Source organism: Colias philodice, chromosome 7 (assembly GCF_061535455.1).
Source record: "Colias philodice isolate Cphi_HAF_F1 chromosome 7, ilColPhil1 Martin Lab GWU primary, whole genome shotgun sequence".
Taxonomy (NCBI): Eukaryota; Metazoa; Arthropoda; class Insecta; order Lepidoptera; family Pieridae; genus Colias; species Colias philodice.
In genome coordinates this window covers 7,196,047-7,211,428 of record NC_143092.1, presented here as the reverse complement: position 1 = coordinate 7,211,428, position 15,382 = coordinate 7,196,047, and the positions used below count along the sequence as shown (strand labels likewise).

General features: G+C 31.1%; 1 protein-coding gene across 11 annotated transcripts in view; it reads right to left on the bottom strand.

Annotated features, from left to right (window-relative positions):
- The window catches only part of spri (Src homology 2 domain-containing protein sprint), a 196,090-nt gene that overhangs the window by 38,332 nt on the left and 142,376 nt on the right, over window positions 1–15,382 (bottom strand). The gene's annotated exons all lie outside the window — the stretch shown is intronic.

The window sequence follows — 15,382 nt, the reverse complement described above, 5'->3', positions numbered from 1 at the left end:
ACGCACGATTTGAGTCCTTGATTTGCCTGTTTTGGTATGTACAATGAAGTCATGTAGAAATCATGGGCGTTAATTTTGTAATTTAAATAAAATGTGGTTTAAGGAGATTCGTCGTTTATAATTCTTTAAAATATTTTATTCACATCTTTGCAAGGACGAAAAAATTGTTTTTTTATCAATATTCTTTATAATATGCACATAAATTGCAATAATAAATAATTATACACTGAACATTATATGGGGATACCTATTGTATTTTATCTGGTACAAAGTGTAATGTATTTTTGTGACTAATACAACTGTTTTTAAATTTCACTCTTAAGCATTGACGTGTACACTATTGAAATTATTAATAATATAATTTATAAATTATAATACATAGCTATTATAACACGATTAGTAGGTTGTTAGTAGGTATACTTGCTGAGCCCACACTTTGTGTCATTGACGGTCACTCGAGCCGTGAACTGATTACGGCCACTTGTAACTCTGGCAATGAACGATACAAAGGCGTATCTACTTTATTATATATAATTTGATCCACACTTGGTTACAATCAAGTGCCGTTTGTGGTGCTTTTATTTTTATCCAGACGTTAGTTTATTGGGGAGATAAACACGGAGTAATAAGACATCGTAGCCTTTCTTTTGCTGCGTTTTCAATTTGTATCTATGTAATATTGCAGCTTGTTAGCTGACAATATCACATAAACAAAATCAGCTAAAGCTAACGGAAACTTGGATTTTGACAATATAATATGGTAAACATATCGTGTGTCTGTTAATACCTAACTAGAAAAACATAACTGTATGTGTATAACTGGAAATTCAAAAGTACCTAATAAACCTTAGCTAGTTTTTTAAACGAGTGAAAGACACATTTTTGATTGTATAATGCATATTAATTTGTTTAATGAATTTAGTATTTTGAAATGTCACTTGAGATGTTATTATTATTTTATAATCGAAGTTGTTACATAATTCAATGTGATCAATGCAACTTTCGCATTGATCTGTAGACTGTATTATGAAAGTCTTCATACGAGTGACGTTCAACGTACCGTAGTCCGTAATACTATGGTAATACTATCATACATCAATGCACTTTAAACAGATTTCTCCAGGCTTATATAACGTACGTACAGGACTAGTTAATACGATTATAAGTGTAGTCTAGTACGGTGACGTTGTTCTACGGGCGTTTTAGCGTCGACTAAATGCCACACGAAATTAAATTATGTAGCGACGGTATATTTTAGCTGGAAGCTGCGTCGCTTAATTTAACGTGTAATATTGATACTCTCGCATATAAAATTATGTTTATTTTTAAATATTCACAATGCAATTCGTGGTGTCGGAGAAATATACGGGATTAAATTGTTTGAGTTGGGATTGCAACATATTTTGCAGGATATGTGAACATTTTGTGTTGTTAAAAGGTGGGTTATTTCATAAAATAAAATAAGATTTCAGACATTTTTATGCTGTGAATAAATCGAGGATTTTTATTCTGATGGCATAATTGATAAGAAGTAAGCTAGAGTGATGCCGTAATACAAAGACAACATCATCAACTTAGACAAAAAAGCTCATGCAATATCATATATTCTCTCACAAGCATGTAATGTGGCAAGTTCATATAAAAGTCAATGTTTTAACTATAAATATTATCTTTAGCCAAGTTCAGACAGGAATTGCTTCACTGACTTAAGCCTTAGCTCCACTAAGCCGGCTTCTTACAGCGGTGGCTATAATAAGCCAACCTCTTATCCGGAACTCCAAGCAAATTGCATTAAAAAACCAAGGAATTGTAAAACTACAATGCTGTTATAGTTTTAAGTATTCTGTCTGAGGGTTTAATGAAACATAATTAAGGAATTTATTTTTATTTGAATCTGGTAAAATATTACTACCTAAGTATTAACTACTATTAGGTATTGTTCAAAATATAAATAATATTCATTTATGTTTTGAACGACATATGTAATTATTTTTACAGTTTGTTATATTTACTGCTGCTTTTACAAACAACGATTAAAAAAGAGACAAAACATCCTAATTTAATTTTTTACTCTACCTAACCATTTTCTCGTGTTTACTGTTTAGTAAGAACTCCTTTAGAAAATGTTTTTGGTTGTAACTTGCAAATCGCATCCCATAATATTTTTTCTATGTGTTTGAAACTAACGTAATAAGATAAGCTAATATTTACTCCTACTGCTTACAGTGTTCTTTATGTGTACCAAACGTTTCACAATAACGTTTACAAGAAGCGTGTAATCGTAAAGTTTTACACCAAATTAAACGATCACCAAATTAAATATCAAGCAGTAACTGTCCTCATTTTCTTTTCTTATCGCCATTTCGAAATAAAACTACTCGAACGTTCGCTTTACTGGTTTTACATTACCTTTGCGTTGTCATGTTAACCTTTCGAGATTTAACTTATTATCTCAGAGTAGCCTGGATTTTATGCCTTACACAACCGCTTGAGTTTTAAGATTGAATATCTTTAAGCAAGTAGGTATATACAATGTTAATTACCTTTAAAATGCAACATTTTAAGAAGACGCAAGTCTGATTCTGTTAATTTGTTTCAGCGAGATGTTATTGATACCTCGAAAATAAATGGCGGTAATATTTCAAAAATAACGACATTGTGGTACGAATTGAGCTTTGTCTTCTTAATCGATCATTAAACTTACGCCCACGGCCCGTTATCAATGCACATTTGTCGTTGAACGAGTTTCTATCTGTTTGTGCAGAATAATTTTCGCTTTCTACAGGAAACGCTTATATTTACAATGACAGGTTTCATATCAACACCGCAAATATAAATTACAAGTTAGCTGAGAGTGTTTTCTAATGATATACTCAGGAAAAATATTATATTATTACAGAACCCGTTTTGTATGAAACAATTTATGGTTTCAGTCAAAATTGAATAAAATGACATCAATAAATTAACATTTTAAAACATAAATGTACCTTTGTGTCTGGGTAAAAAAAAACTATACAAAAATCCTTTCATAAATTTTCAAACATTTACTTAATTTAAAATTTAGACTTGACACACCTATCTCGACATATTAATTACATTTTATAATAAAAAAATAAATAATTCATTTAATCACTAGTAGCAATATTATTTTATTGATATAATAAACATTATTTTTATAGTATCATAAAATGAAGCCGCACCTTACAATGTCAAACATACTTTGTACGAGTTTATATTTAAGTTAAACCACATAAACCAGCCAATGATAGCTCCAGCAAACATCGTAAAGTAAATCTAGACTGCCAATCGACTATCCAATACTTCGATAAACTTATTTAACTCGAGAGATTGCCTCTCTAAGGCAAACGGTTGTCGACTTAACGATATTTCGAGCCCTTGCTTCTAGTGATTTGTAAAGATACTATAACTTCCTTGGCATCAAACAAAACACTTATTATTTATGTACGTCGTAGTAAATTCATTTATAATTTAAATGTTGAGATTGAAAATGTCTCAAAAGCGTTGAGTGCCTTCATTCTATTTGTTTTACAAACTTTAGTAGACAATTAGTCAATTCATAAATTAAAATTAATGTCTTAAAATGTACGTAACATAGAAAATTTCTCACAGATATCTCTTGAAATGCCTTGTAAAAATTAGTTTATGCCAAATATTATGACAAAAATTACCTTTCTTTGTGAAAATTTTACACTTATTTAAATTAAGCGTAAGATTACAAACGCAAATTGATTTTTTAAACCTGATACAGCGAATAATTATGCAAAGTTGAGACTTGGTAGCTCCTTAATCCCAGGCTTAGGGCTGAGGGTCGATCAAAGAGAGGCAAACAAGAGGACAGGAGCGGCGTGACGCGTGATTTGAAGCTCGCCTGAGGCGCCAGGTTGTAAAGAGCGCCGTATCTTAATACGACCGTATCTTAATTCGACATAGCTACCTACTTCTATTGTAAGACTTCAACAATCTTTATAGTTATATGCTAAACAGATGTTATGGGATGAATAACATAAACATAGCATTATCTCGTAGTTCTTCAGATTTTTATACAGGTAATAATTATGGAATCGTTTTTTTATATTTAAAGCAGTTATAGTTAACCAATTAATACAAGATTTCTTAATAAAAGTAAGAAAACTCTTGAATTTTATTCACTTCTTTAAGTACTAATGCAAAATTAAATTTTAAAGCTGGAATGTAGGGCGCCGACTGTTCTAAAGCCGGCACTGATGAGAACATCCCTTTGGTTAATATATAATGAAGCTCCATTTTGTACCTCTATTTACATTAATTTAGCAGATGTGTAAACGTTTTCGGTAAGGGAATAGTAATTTGCGAGAAATTTTCTTTAAATGTTAATATTCTCCTTTGTTATAATATTGTAAAGTAAAGGATAATATTACAAATTAAATTGTTTTAGCAATTGTTAGTTGGCTATTTGTATTTTTTCTATCATTTAAATCATTATATTTTACTTGAAAGATAACATTATTATTTGTATTGGCGCAAGTTTTACCGGAAACTACAACTTTACCGATAAACACAATATATGAATTCGGATGTAATTTAGTTTATCAGTGTAACAACTTTACTAGTTCTTACAGAACGTGACTGTTACATATCAGTGACCGGAAAAGAAAATTAGGTTGTATTATATTGATGTAACTTAGAGAAACATTGGTAATAAACGTGGATACAAATATACATATCTTAATATGCCGTACGCAGCAGCTTTAATAATATATTGGATTGGATTGGATTAATTTCAGGATTAAACGGATAGTATACGAAGAAACTATTTATGAGTCGCGAAACACATTAATTAACAAAAATGCAATAACGACAATATGATACAATCTTATCGATGCTCGATACATTAATTTATATTAGAGTTGAACAATAAGTAACAAATACTATAAACAGTAAGAAGAATAGCGCAAATTCAGATACTTAGAAGGATAAATTTACAAAAACTAATGGAAATACAATTTACATGAAAACTCACGACGAATTTATGTCCCTGTTACGATTTGATGAAGGTCGATCTCACTGTCAAATATTAAGCTTTTGGTTTTAGGAAGGATCAACCAGGTGTTTCAAGCATGAAAATACCTATTTAGAATAAACGAGTGTCAAATTAATCTCTAACAATTAAATTTTTATAATTTTGTACATCCGGACATAATCAAGTCAAAATCATAAACTCTTTGAAAAACTAAATCTTATAATGTAATTAATAACTTCATTTTTGTTTGTTTTTTTGTCATCATAATTAGTGAAGTTTGACGATCAATTATTGTACCTAAGTCGTAATTATTCCTAAAACTAGGTCCTTACAGCAGTCATAGGTAATTAGATTCGTTTCATTCACGGTCAATTAAGGTAATTTGTAATTATTGTTAAAACTACTTTTTTTAACCACTAGAATCCATACATACATTTAAACTAAGTACCACAGGCTTTTCTGCGTAATTAAACAGAGCAAAAGATCACAGTGGACGCGAGGCGGCTTGATTGTAGCAATTTGTCGCTCGGTCTGCAGCCGCCGCTCCCGAAATGGCCAGGGTACGAGCGGCGGCATATAATTGGACCTTTTGTTTTCGATAGTTTTGGTATGAACATGAAAATAGAGGAAACATAGAATATGGAAAAAATTGAAGTTTTTTTTATAACATTAAAATTGAAATACTACAAGGGGCTTTTTGTGAATAATTGTTGTTTTCTATTAGGTAATGTTAAAGTAGACATGTGGGTTAGCAAGCAAGTTAGGGTAAGTACCTATACAAAATTACAAATATTGCTTCTAATTTTTACCTATAACAATTTATTAACATTATACGATACGATTGTTTAAGCTTACCTAAAAGTATAATGATCGAATACAACATGAGTTAAATTTGAATGTACCAAAACTATTTCTCGTCGCTCATAGCCTTGTATATTGACTATTGTCTCCAAAACTAATGTAATCGAAGCCAACCGCGCGTTGTTTGCGATCTCATTTACACGTATCCCTGTCGGTTCCCACGTAGTTACCTACCTATATGTAGAGATATTTCAACTGGTAACAAATAGAATAGTATAGTTATAGTTCTCTTATAAGAAATGAATACTAGCAATTACTTATGCGTGGTATAGTTGGCATCGATACAAAATTGTATTTGGTTTTATTTAACTAGGATAAATAATTAATGAGAAACTATATAATGTATAGAATTAGTAGAAGGAATGAACAATATACAGTTAACAAGAAAAAAAGAGAAGAAAATATTTTCTGTTGTCATTTACGATTTAATAAAAAGATAATTAACATCTGTCATTAAATAGTAAGTTATTCTATGAGAATTTTAAATATTTTATGATAACTTAAATGTTAGCTCTTTCTCAGAACTTACGTTTCTCGTCAAGTAAAAAATGAATGTAAAGGGCTCGGCTATTATCTTCCTACATTTGTTGGTTTAATGACGATAATTGGAGCACCGAATGGTGCCCACATTTCTAACGTTCTTTAACATTTTCTCAAATAAAAACATATTACGCTATTAAGATAAGAGCTAGCAAATGTATTCAATGGGTTCCTCTAATGTTATGAAATGAAATTCTTAAAAGGAACATATTTTATATTAACCATAGAAACTCCATTTTGTGAATTAAAGATTATTCAATAGTCAATACTAGGTAGGTGGTTTATAAATATAAAATTTTGAATGAATTGCTAAAGTCCGGTCGCGGAGCAGGAAGAATTTCGTACATTAACCTGTTATTACCTGTCACTGTCACTCCCTTGTAAAAATAATGTGTCTTGCTCGCACAGGTGCAATGACCGCCGTCCTTAGGGATTGTAAACCTTTAACCTGAGAGCGTAAGGTTTGTGTTTGCTTGATTGGTGTCAGGTGTTCAATTATGATTTTGTGAATTCAAAATTTATAAGAATAAATCTCAAACTCTTTATGTCCAATCAAAATCCGCCTAAGTCGAAATCGCGTGTTAGACTAACGTATTTCTGTAATATTGTACATAGGAAATTATTTTTTTGAAAAATAAAGTCATAAAGAAGTTTCACTTCTTATGTGTGTACACGCACACTTTTTTTATATAATATATCGTGGTTATTGAAAAAGTTAAAATGTAAAAAGTTAAAACTAACTAATAGTCTACTTGATAAGTTGAAAATGGCGTAAACTAGAGATAAGGCTCTTAAAAATACGTGCGATAGCTCATTTGATTCGGAATGACGTCTAGAAAAATGTATCGGAAATGTTTATTAGCACACAAAAAATTGCAAAAGTTATAGGCAAATTAAGTTTAAAAAAAATAGGTATTTCGTTTATTGTTAATAACTCCGAAATTATTAATATTTCAGAAATTTTGAAAAAAGATTCTTAAAGAGGAGGAAATTTCCAATGAAAAACTCCCGACTCCCGGAATTCTATCTCCATTATTTATAATTTTAATTGAACGCTGAAAATAGGCCTCCGCGCGGCATTTTTAGATAGCGCGCGCGGCTTCAAAACCGAGCACGTCACACTAATTATTTTTTTTAAGGTATTAAATATTAATTAAAAAATTTAAAAAAAATTATGGTGTATTCCGAACACTTCAAAGAATTTGCTCCCGTTGGAAATTTTACTTAAAATTAATTTTTCAACAAATTAGACAAATGTTAACTAACGAATTTTTTTTGAACTTCCGTCCTTATTGCACATTAAAAAAAATGTATAAATAATTGTCGGTAAAATTTTTCACTTCGTGGAGCCCTTCATATAAATATACTTAACAAGATCGCGCCATAAAAGTTTAAAAAATTTTATTACTTTGTTTATAATAATTTTTTCAATTTAAGTAAATTGATCAAAAAACTAGAAATTTCTAGTTTTTTGTTAACTTGAAAAAATTATTATAAACAAAGTATTAACATTTTTTAAACTTTTATGGCGCGATCTTATTAAGTAGGTAACCTATTAAAAACTCGAATTTCTATTACCCGAATCTTAAAACCCCGAAAACGGTTGTTAGAACTTTTAAAAGACAGATGTAATGAATGACAAATTTTTAAAATTCCTTTTTTAATTTCCCAGATGAATCAATTTCCAGATGCACCAAAACCAGATTTTTAAAAAGTATTTTTTTGTTTCCCGTATTCTCATAATACAGATCTCAATATACCAGATTCTCAGAATACTTTTTTTTGTTTCCCATCGTACCATTTTCCAAATAAACTATTGCCAAATTTTCATAATCTTTTTATTTGGTTCCCATATAATCGTATAACAGATAAACTATTGCCAGATTTTCATAATCTTTTTATTTGATTTCCATACAATCGTGATTATACTATTACTATCGACTGAAAATAAACATTGTCAGTAAGTAAATTTATTGTTTTACTTGTCCATTACAGACCGGTTTTAGTGTCAAAGTCGACTCAGTAGGTTAGGTTTGAACTACGACCCCCACGCTAGAACTGACTCGCTATTGTTTTACTTGCCTATTACAGAAAGGTTTAAGTATCAAATTCGACTCAGTAGGTTAGGTTAGGTTTGAACTGTGACCCCCCATGCACGAGCCGAGCGAGCGAAGCGAGCGTGCCGCGGCAGCGGCCGGCGAGTGCCAGAACCGACTCGCTATTGTTTTACTTGCCCATTACAGAAAGGTTTAAGTATCAAATTCGACTCAGTAGGTTAGGTTAGGTTTGAACTGTGACCCCCCATGCACGAGCCGAGCGAGCGAAGCGAGCGTGCCGCGGCAGCGGCCGGCGAGTGCCAGAACCGACTCGCTATTGTTTTACTTGCCCATTACAGAAAGGTTAAAGTGTTAAAATCTATTCAGAAGGTTAGGTTAGGTTCGTGCTGCGTCCCCCTGGAAGGATTACGTTTTGCTGGATATCGTTTATTGGAATTTCAAAAATCTGGACATTGTTTGTCTGGATATCAATTAACTGTATTTCAAAAATTTGTGTTTTAAAAATCTGGCTTTCGTGCATATGGATTACGGTCATCTGGATTTTGTGCATTTAGATTTCGTATGTCTGGAATTCATTCGTCTGGATTGTAAAACGTCGTACAAATAAAGAAATGGGCAAATGAAATTCGGAGTTGCGATTATATGGCAAACAAAACTTCGAAATTTTAAAATTCGGGGTTATGAAAAAATGTCCAAACGTTTTCTGGATTATGATATTCGGAATATTAAAATTCGAGATTAAGATAGGTAACCTATTAAGTATATTTATATGAAGGGCTCCACGAAGTGAAAAATTTTACCGACAATTATTTAAACATTTTTTTTAATGTGCAATAAGGCCGGAAGTTCAAAAAAAATTCGTTAGTTAACATTTGTCTAATTTGTTGAAAAATTAACTTTAAGTAAAATTTCCAACGGGAGCAAATTTTTTGAAGTGTTCGGAATACACCATAATTTTTTTAAATTTTTAAATTAATATTTAATACCTTAAAAAAATAATTAGTGTGACGTGCTCGGTTTTGAAGCCGCGCGCGCTATCTAAAAATGCCGCGCGGAGGCCTATTTTCAGCGTTAAATTTAAATTATAAATAATTGAGATAGAATTCCGGGAGTCGGGAGTTTTTCGTTGGAAATTTCCTCCTCTTTAAGAATCTTTTTTCATAATTTCTAAAATAGTAATAATTTCGGAGTTATTAACAATAAACGAAATACCTATTTTTTTTAAACTTAATTTGCCTATAACTTTTGCAATTTTTTGTGTGCTAATAAACATTTCCGATACATTTTTCTAGACGTCATTCCGAATCAAATGAGCTATCGCACGTATTTTTAAGAGCCTTATCTCTAGTTTACGCCATTTTCAACTTATCAAGTAGACTATAATAAGTATTGTAAATGAATAAAGGACATTTATTTAATAAATTAGTAAAAAACATTTTCTCCTCCAAATATTTCATGTGAACTGCACTTCATTCAAAAATGATTGTGACCACTGTCAGTAGGTAAAGAGGTCATTGTACGAAATTCTTTCTGCTCCGCGACCGGACTTTAGAAACAATTATTTAGGTAGATACCTGATTATAAATCAGATCAGAATACTTTATTATACCTAGTAAATACCTATTCTAAAATTAAAAGCTAAAACCAGAAGTAAGTACTGTTTAAGTAATTAATGGTTGTCGCCATTTTATTCAACTCCTGAATAATTCAAGAAGTTCTATGAATAGAATGTGGTATTTAAAGTATTTAAAATATGCAAGAACACGATAAAATTTATTCTCTAGATTCCCGTTTCAGCTTTCAAACATTAAAATCCATTGAAATCTCTCAAAGTTTCGGCTGGAATAGTTCCGCCGATACCGAGTTTTCGGAATAACTGAAAACATAATTTATGCAAATGTGAACCTTATCTTAGTCGAATAAGACATTTGGTGGCTCTACCAGGGAAGTACCATGGAGTTATCATACTTTAAACTTTACTGGCTTTGAATAAAGATCATTATTAAGTGTAAAGTAAAGTTGCTCTGAGAGAATACCATAGAATCACTTGGGGACAATGCTCGAACCATTTACGAACCATTTTATTGAGCTAGAAGTATTCAATGAACGCTATGAGCATTGCATTTCGGTTTCAAATAGAGATTGGATTTGGAGGGAAATTTTAATGATGTCTTACTTTAAAACGGATTTGCCACTCGAGTACTTACTTAAATAACACAAGTATTAGAAATGTAAAAAAAAACTATTTGTCTAATAAAATAGCGATTCAAGCTTGTAGGCCGTAGGGCCGTTATATTCATACTGTGCGTTTAATTCTGTGTCCCTATTTAAATATGTTACAAACTAATCAATGTTTATTTTATTGCTAATTAGAATTTAAACAAAGACTTGATCTAGATACTTCCCAGCTCCGTTTAATTTAGGTTTAGTCTCACACAAATTTAGCGACATTTGTTACGCATGTGTTAGTTAAATTGCAAAGTGGATTAGGTAGCGGTTTTGGCCCAATTTATGTCGACTGCGAATCGAAGATAAGAAGCAATTTAGACAATTACCGCTCGATTAAACGGGCCCAATGGAAACAACTGAATTGCATGTGGGACCGGGATGTTAAATCTTGTAATGGAAGTAAATATTAATAAGCCTTTCCTTTATTTAAAACAAAAAGGTTTCTTACTTATTAGACTGGGGTAGAAGCCTTTGAAAATAATGAAAAGATAAAAAAAATCGCAGTCGGATGAAACCCATTAGAAAAGGAGGGGAATATGATAAAAATGTAAGGAAAAATAAATTACGGTCAATCCGAGTTCGGGAAGCGGGAGGGGGGAGCTTTTAAGAGAAAAAAATGGTTTCTCTCGATTTCCGACAAAACTACAAGTCCTATAGAAAAAAGTTCAATGGCAAAGTTGTAGGTAATTAAAAGTTCTACAACTTTTGTATTCACAATTTTTTCACATAACCTAAAAATTTAGGTGAAAAATTAAAAAACCCAAGTTTTTGGTCTTTTATTTCTATCTACTTCAAAATTTATTTTTTTTCTACGAAATTTGGTGGAAACTTACTTTATTATGTCCCAAATACACTGTAATTTATTTGATTGAAAATATTTATTTTTTCGCCTTATTTTGAATTAATACCAAAAAAACAACCTAATTTTCAATCGAAAAGTCACCTGTCAAAATATCAGCTTTTTTCAAAAACTTGGGGTGTCTTTTATTCATTGAAATCTCTACTTTCATATGGTGTAAAAAAAAATAAACACCACCATAGTAAATGTTCTCAGGAAATGCATACAAACAGTGTGATAATGAGCTTTTACTAAATCAGGCACACTTCTTGAACTCTATATCTTCTCTTGTATCGGCTTTTCGGTAATATTTCAAAAGAAAAATAATTATCTGTTCTAAGTTTAATATTTTACAGCATATTCAAAAGCAAAATGATGTCGATAAAAACATTTCAGGTAGTTCGAGAAGTGTGCCTGATTTAGTAAAAGCTAATTTTCAGACTGTTTGTATGCATTTCCTGAGAACATTTACTATGGTGGTGTTTATTTTTTTTACACCATATGAAAGTAGAGATTTCAATGAATAAAAGGCACTCCAAGATTTTGAAAAAAGCTGATATTTTGACGGGTGACTTTTCGATTGAAAATTAGGTTGTTTTTTTGGTATTCATTCAAAATAAGGCGAAAAAATAAATATTTTCAATCAAATAAATTACAGTGTATTTGGGACATAATAAAGTAAGTTTCCACCAAATTTCGTAGAAAAAAAATAAATTTTGAAGTAGATATAAATAAAAGACCAAAAACTTGGTTTTTGAATTTTTCACCTAAATTTTTAGGTTATGTGAAAAAATTGTGAATACAAAAGTTGTAGAACTTTTAATTACCTACAACTTTGCCATTGAACTTTTTTCTATAGGACTTGTAGTTTTGTCGGAAATCGAGAGAAACCATTTTTTTCTCTTAAAAGCTCCCCCCTCCCGCTTCCCGAACTCGGATTGACCGTAATTTATTTTTCCTTACATTTTTATCATATTCCCCTCCTTTTCTAATGGGTTTCATCCGACTGCGATTTTTTTTTGTTTCAAAAATTATCTACTCTAGTCTATATTAGTAGTTGGTACGTTTTGAAAAGGTTAAACAAATGAAGCTTATATAAAATATCTGATGGAAATCGTTTTTTTTACTCTATTTATTCTTAGACTAAATACGAAGCTACCTATCTTTATTGTGTCTATTATTTCTACTTTTTCAAAATGGCTACATGTTACAGTCTTTTAGTAGTACGTTAACGTTGCAAAGGTTAAATAAAACTGTAATGTTATGCAAACATATGAATATGTTAAATGTATTCACATTTCGTGAATACTCCAACAATATTCACGGACTATGAACTTAATTAAAAGTAACACGGGTGTGAAGTAGAGACGATTAAACATGCTGCGTTTTGATTTAATACATTTTCTCATGGAATTTTATTTGTAGAACGTATGCATTTTTATGTGCTTAAGTTCTTAGATTAAATTCTCAGAAATACATAATTGCAGATGCATTATTTCCTAGAGTTATATATGGAAGGTATTTTTTTAAAGTATACGCTATGTTTTAATATAAGTAGATAGTGTTTGACTAATGCCTCGCCTTCAATAGCAATTATTTGTTTTAAGAACTTTATAAAAAACTCTAAAAGGACCTAAGGTAAGTAACAGTTCCAAATAAAGCTTAATAGCTGCAGTTAACTCCAAAATAGATATGATACATCTAGCATAGACTACAAATAACATAAAAAACATAAAGACAGACAAAAAACTTTTTAGAAATCGTTTAAAAATAATGCAAAATCAAGCTTTCAAAACCCCTCATACGTAGAGAGCATAAAATATGTAGTTAACTGCTAAGCTTTTACGCATTCTCTAAGTGATAATTTTAATTCAACACTCATTAAACCCTGTTAATTGTACCAGTTTAACTTGTTATATCTGTAAAGCATGTTTATATACCTTTCTCTAAATGATATTGTACTATTATAGGCAATCGCTTATGACTCATTGTGATTGTTTCTCCCACGGACCGTCATATGAAATGACAAACTGTGATTAATGTATAGGTTAGATTAGTGCATAGATTAAACAGGTAAAGGATATGGTTATTAGTGGCACAATAATGTAGGAAATAGTGCCGTTATTATAGCGTTATTCATTAAGTTTATATTTTTTTATTCTTAGTGTTTGTAAATAGTTTAAAAAGATTAAGTACGGTCTATTAGTAACACTCAAAGCTTTAACATAATACGTAGGTATATGTATTCTACAGGACCTCTTTTAGAAGCACATCTTTCGTCATATAATATAACATAATAATAAATTTTAATACTGAAAGCGTTTACAGTTCCGCAAGACTCTAAATACTACTAACAGCTTCATAGTATTCCACACAAAGTATTAATGGTTAAATTGACTAGCCATACAAAATGTAAAGATCAAAAGTCTTCCCTTCCTGTATATAAATCAAACCGTTAACTGCTGTCAGTCGACGCAACATCTTCCATAAATCAGTATTAAAACAAAGGCTCAATATTTCTTCTTTGGCCTGAGCGTTGAGATTTTTAAATGATACGGACTGTTATTTAGCGCTGTATTTTGTAAGAAAACACTATGTAATGGTTTACATGGGTTTTCTAATTAAGTAATTATTTATGTGAGTGTTATTTTTTGATTATGTAGAATTGTAGAGCACAGTAATTTTAGATATATTATACCTACGTATAATATTTTCTATTTCAATATATATTTTTACTGTGGCCCTATGTAATATCTATAAAATATGTACAAACTTCTAACCATTGCAACAAGGCTATAACTAGGGCATGCACCCGGGTTTACCCGGTTCCGAAAAACCCGGGTAAACCCGGGTTTTTTGATGATCTTGAGAACCGGGTCTGAATAGTATGAAACCCAGTTCTCCCGGTTCCGACCAAAATATTAAAATATAAAGTATTATTTATATTTTGCTGCATTATTTTAACAAATTTATTGTATCTGGCAACGTCAGACTCACGTGCATCGCGAATTTTCGTGCCACGCCTCAAGCGTGGCTCTGATTGGTTGTCTAACCTTAGATGCTATAAGTTTCCTACGGTTGTATTACCAAAAACAAAAATATTTAGGCTTTGAAAATGACAAAAATTAGGCTACAGAAAATATATTTTTTCTAGATTTATCGTGAATTTTAAAAGCTGTTGATTTTACTGTTTCATATCGACATGCACACGATCCAGTCATGTTTTTGTTTTTGGTATCAAGCTGAAATTTATATCGAATACTCAAGCCTTCGGTCCCTTTTATGTGAAAAAGTCAAACTCACAAACCAACGCATCAAAAGATACAGCCTTATAAAAGATAAGAAGTAAATGCTGAAAATTTTCGCAAATTTTGACATTCGCATGGGACTCAAAACCTACATATAAAAAATGTACTTGTCAAGAGAGCCTATTACAGTATTAAGGAATATATGGAAGATAAAAACCCATGGAGGGTTGTCGCGTAAAAACCACAGGACAGTTCTTTGGTATATTATGATATTACATATGTAATTTGTAAAATTGTAAATCTGACATGATTAAAAAGAGCAACTATGGAGTTTCTTGCCGATTCTTCTCCGTAGATACTGCTTTCCGAATCGGTGGTAAATGTTAAAAACATGTACTTAATGACGTTTCAAAAGTGCTTCTAGAAGAAGTCTAATTGAATAAATAAATGTTTGAGTTTGAGTTTGTTTGAGTTTACAGCTGGGTACTTTTCATGAACACAGAGCCTTTAAATTTGGTAAAAGTAACGTCTTATAACACAGATAAAGGAAAAATTGCTAGAAACATAAATTTTAAAGTTACAACATTAT